Below are 5,954 nucleotides of genomic sequence, written 5' to 3' on the forward strand. Positions count from 1 at the left end.
GATTTGATGCTATCCCCATCAAGCTACCAATGACTTTCTTCCCCAAATTGGAAAAAAACTACTTTAAAGTTCATATGGAACCAAAAAAGAACTGCATACCCAAGACAATCCTAAACAAAAAGAACAGAGCTGTAGGCATCATGCTACCTGACTTCAAACTATGCTAAAAGGCTACAGTAACCAAATAGCATGGTACTGGTACCAAAACAGATATATAGACCAATGGAACAGAACAGAGGCTTCAATAATAACACCACACGTCTACAACCATTTGATCTTTGACAAAACTGACAAAAACAAGAAATTGGGAAAGGATTCCCTATTTAATAAATGGTGCTGGGAAAACTGGCCAGCCATATGTAGAAAGCTGAAACTGGATCCCTTCCTTACACCTTATACAAAAATTAACTCAAGATAGATTAAAGACTTAAATGTAAGACCTAACACCATAAAAACCCCAGAAGAAAACCTAGGCAATATCATTCAGGATGTAGGTGTGGGCAAAGACTTCATGACTAAAACACTAAAAGAAACGGCAACAAAAGCCAAAATAGACAAATGGGTTCTAATTAAACTAAAGGGCTTCTGCACAGCAAAAGAAACTATCATCAGAGTGAACAGACAGCCTACAGAATGGGAGAAAATCTTTGCAATCTACCCATCTGACAAAGGGCTAATATCCAGAATCTACAAAGAACTTAAACAAATGTACAAGAAAACAAAACAACCCCATGAAAAAGTGGACAAAGGATATGAACAGACACTTCTCAAAAGAAGACATTTATGCAGGCAACAGGCACATGAGAAAATGGTCATCACCACTGGTCATCAGAGAAATGTAAATCAAAACCGCAATGAGATACCATCTCACACCAGTTAGAATGGCAATCATTAAAAAGTCAGGAAACAAAAGATGCTAGAGAGGATGTGGAGAAATAGGAACACTTTTACACTGTTGGTGGGAGTGTAAACTAGTTCAACCACAGTGGAAGATAGTGTGGCGATTCCTCAAGGATCCACAACTAGAAATACCATTTGACCCAGCAATTCCATTATGGGGTATATATCCAAAAGATTATAAATCACGCTACTATAAAGATACACGCACACATATATTTACTGCAACGCTATTCACAATAGCAAAGACTTGGAACCAACCCAAATGTCTATCAGTGATAAACTGGATTAAGCAAATGTGGCACATATATACAATGGAATACTATGCAGCCATTAAAAAGGATGAGTTCATGTCCTTTGCGGGGAAATGGATGAAGCTGGAAACCATCAGTCTCAGCAAACTATCACAAGGACAGAAAACCAAACACCATATGTCCTCACTCATAGGTGGGAGTTGAACAATGAGAACACATGGACACAGGGTGGGGAACATCACACACTGGGGTTCTGAGAACACAGAAGTTCTCAAACCAGTTTAAGGACCACTGCCCTAAGGGAAGGAAAATCAGTGGGCTTATTTCCTATTCCAAAAAAAATAAAAAGAGGAAAAGAGAATTACTGCACAGCATAGGACAATGCAGAGTATGAGAACCATTCTTGGTTTAGATTATCTTATTGGTTAAATTGTGAAAGAGGAAGACCATATTTTAGAGGCTCAATGAGCTACAAACACTTGGATCAAGCCATTCCTGGCCAACTTTCTTCCTCTTGGACTATGACATGCATCACCTTTGACAGGACCCAAAGAAAAAGACAAAGACAAAGATTTGGGGGGAAAGAGGGTCTTCCTGGTAGGGATGGTGAAGGCAGGAAATCCATTCTTAAAAACTGATAATAAAGGAGGAGCATCCCAAAGAATAAGATAACAAAGAAAAAGAAGACAAGGCACTAACATTTCCAGGGTTAAGGTTATGTATAGACTACAAGCTCCACCTATCACATGCATCATCTTATTTAATCTAAAAGGTGATACAAAGAGGTGGGTATTGTCACAGATATGGTAACTAAGCATCATTCTTGCAGATATTTTCTTCACAAACTCTTCCTGGAAATCATGAGGACATATGAAGATACTGTGCGCCCTAAACTTCTCTGAACTCCTAGCACAAGGCTAAATGGAATAATGTCTGTAAAGGATTCATATATTCACTCATGTTTATTTTCTTAAATCTATAGTTGTTCATGAAAACACTTTTGATAGTTTTCCTTTGATGTATATTTTTGATATGTGTTAGATAGCATTATAACACTTTTAAATATTGGGTTTATTATTGAAGATATATGCAGAGAGTGCTAAACTTTCAGAAGCCATGGTGAGCAAAACAATAAAATGTACAAAATGCAAAATAAAATGAGACATGTCATGAGGGAATAGCACAGATATGAATATCTCTTATGAAGGATAATCACTGCAGCATTGAGCATCTTAGTTTTTCCTTTCAGAAATTCAAGATTTGGTACAAATCGGATGAATGACTGTGTGTACTGTATTAAGGGCTGAACTGTTGCATGCATTCACTAGTGACTTACAATTATTTAATATAAATACAGATTATCCTTCCTATATAAAGGTCCTAACAATCCACCACCCCTACACTTGCATCTAGGATTGTTTCAGCAGAGGGAATGTAGATTTGCCTCGTTTATCTGTGTTCTTTTGTGTGCTGCTGATTGCCAAGAGCAGGACTAAGGGAGCTGGTTGCTAGTGTTTAATTGTGTGCCCTCTGGCTATAGAACACAGTTTACGTAAGTCATCAATACAGGGATCAAATGTATAAATTAGTCCTTGCTTAGAAGTGAGGTTGACATAACTAAAATAAGCAACCAGCATTATCAAAGAACTCTATGAAAAGCATGTTAGTATTTTAAAATCCAACAACTTTATTAAATATCTAGAGGCTACCTTGTTGTTCGTTGTCAGTAATTAAACAGACACCAACATCAGGGGAGATTTTAGCTAATATCAGAGGCATTCCTCTCATTAAAGTCTGCCTAATCTCTACATCATGATTGCCCCAAAAAGTAACATTCAAGATTGCTGAAGGGATAAAATATCTATTTCCACCTTGCCTAATTATCTGTGGTATGAATAGATCTGATTTCACAATTTGGAGAGTGGAATTTCCACAATGATTATCTGCAGCAAATTGGTTTTCATATCTGAAGGAAAAGTTACTTGAACCTATGAAAAATTGTTTGTTAGTAATTCAAAGTGTTGAGAATTCATATATACAAAGTTTGCACGTTAGTCCTAAGTACATTTTATTGTTTTATCACCGCTAGAGGCTACTCAAATTTTTACCTTTTATTTCCATTAATATTCCTCAGTTTTTGATTTGCATTGCTCTAATGATCAGTAACGTTACAGCTTTTTTTCATATGTTTGCTGGCCATGTAAATGTCTTCTTTTGAAAAGTATCTGTTCATATCCTTTGTCTACTTTTTTAAGGGCTTTTTTTTTTTTTCTTATAAATTTGTTTAACTTCCTTGTAAATTCTGGATATTAGACCTTTGTCAGAAGGATAGATTGCAAAAATTTTCTCCCATTCTGTAGGTTGCCTGTTCACTCGGATGATAGTTTCTTTTGCCGTGTAAAAGCTCTTTAGTTTAGTTAGATCTCATTTGTCAATTTTGGCTTTTGTTGCAATTACTTTTGGTATTTTCATCATGAAATCTTTGTCCATGCCTATATCCTGAATGGTAATCGCTAGGATTTTTTCTAAGGTTTTATGGTTTGGGTTTTACATTTAAGTCTTTAATTCATCTTGAGTTGGTTTTTGTATAAGGTGTAAGAAAGGGGTCCAGTTTCAGTTTTCTGCATATGGCTAGCCAGTTTTCCCAGCACTATTTATTTCACCATTTCACCTTTCACCATTGCTTGTTTTGGTCAGGTTTGTCAAAGATCAGATAACTGTAGATTTTTGGTGTTATTTCTAAGGTCTCTGTCCTGTTCCATTGGTCTTTATGTCTGTTTTGGTACCAGTATCATGCTGGTTTTGTTACTGGAGGCTTGCACTATAGCTTGAAGTCAGGTAGCATAATGCCTCCAGCTTTGCTCTTTTTGCTTAGGATTGTACTGGTTATACAGGGTCTTCTTTGATTCTACATAAAATTTGAATTAGTTTTTTATGATTTTGTGGAAAATGTCAATGGTACTTTGATGGGAATTGCATAGAATCTATAAATTACTTTGAGCAGTATGGCCACTTTCATGATATTGATTCTTCCTATTCATGAGGATGGAATGTTTTTCCATTTGTTTGTATCCTCTCATTTCCTTGAGCAGTGGTTTGTAGTTCTCCTTGAAAAGGTCCTTCACATCCGTTGTTAGCTGTATTCCTAGATATTTTATTCTCTTTCTCGCAATTGTGAATGGGAGTTCATTAATGGTTTGGCTCTTTGCTTGTTTATTGTTGAGCTAAAGGAATGCTTGTGATTTTTGCACATTGATTTTGTATCCTGAGACTTTGCTGAACTTGCTTATGAGTTCAGGTGGTTTTGGGGCTTAGAAGATGGGTTTTCTAAATATAAAATTATGTCATCTACAAACAGACAATCTGACTTCCTTTCATCCTATTTGAATAACCTATATTTCTTTCTCTTACCTGATTGCCCTAGCCAGAACTTCCAATATAATGTTGAATAGGAGTGATGAGAGAAGGCATCCTGGTCTTGTACCAGTTTTCAAAGGGAATGCTCCTAGCTTTTGCCCATTCAATATGATATTGGCTGTGGGTTTGTCATATATAGCTCTTATTATTTTGAGATATGTTCCATCAATACCTAGTTTATTGAGAGTTTTTAACGTGAAAGAATGTTGAATTTTATCAAAGGCTTTTTCTCCATTTATTGAGATACTTACGTGGTTTTTGTCTTTGGTTCTCTTCATGTAATAGATTGTGTTTATTGATTTGTGTATTTTGAACCAGTTGTGCATCCCAAGGATGAAGGCAATTTGATCATGTTTGATACATTTTTTGATGTGTTGCTGGATTTAGTTTGCCTGTATTTTTTTTGAGTATTTTTGATATTCATCAGGGATATTGACCTCAAGTTTTCTTTTTTTGTCGTGTCTCTTCCTGGTTTGGGTATCAGGATGATGCTAGTTTCATAAAATGAGCTAGGGAGGAGTCTCTCCTTTTCAATCATTTGAAACGGTTTCAGAAGGAATGGTACCAGCTCCTCTTTGTACCTCTGGTAGAATTCGACTGTGAGTCCCTCTGGTCCTGGGCTTTTTTGGTTGGTAGGTTATTAATTACTGCCTCAATTTCAGAACTTGTTATTGGTCTATTCAAGGATTTGACTTCTTCCTGTTTTAGTCTTGGGAAGGTGTATGTGTCCAGGTATTTATCCACTTCTAGATTTTCTAGCTTATTTGCATACACGTGTTTATAGTATTCTCTAATGGTAGTTTGTATTTCTGTGGGGTCAGTGGTGATATTCCCTTTATCAGTTCATATTTTGTCTATTTGATTCTTCTCACTTTTCTTCTTTATTAATCTAGCCAGCAGTCTATTTTGTTAATTTTTTCAAAAAATCATCTTCTGGATCCATTGTTTTTTTTTTTTGGAGGGTTTTTTGTGTCTCTATCTCCTTCATTTCTTCGTGATCCTAGTTATTTCTTGTCTTCTGCTAGCTTTGGATTAGTTTGTTCTTGCCTCTCTAGCTCTTTTAATTGTGATGTTAAGATGTCTATTTGAGATCTTTCTAGCTTTCTAATCTGGAGATATCGCTCAAGGAGGCTGGAGGAAAGCCTCCTCCTTATTCTGGGATCTCTGACCTCGAGGGGCACCGATCTGATAACAGTCGAAATATTCCTGTATAGGGTGTCTGACAATCCCTGTTGGAGGGTCTCAGTTGTGTGGCACGGGGAACAGGACCCGTTGTGCCATGGTGGAGGTGCTGTGCTTCGCTGGGGGAAAACCCACTCATCTGGGCTGCCTGGATTCCTCAGAACTACCAGGAGGAAAGGCTAAGTCTGCTGGTCTCCAGAGACT

The sequence above is a fragment of the Rhinopithecus roxellana genome, chromosome 14 (assembly GCF_007565055.1).
Source record: "Rhinopithecus roxellana isolate Shanxi Qingling chromosome 14, ASM756505v1, whole genome shotgun sequence".
NCBI classification, from domain to species: domain Eukaryota; kingdom Metazoa; phylum Chordata; class Mammalia; order Primates; family Cercopithecidae; genus Rhinopithecus; species Rhinopithecus roxellana.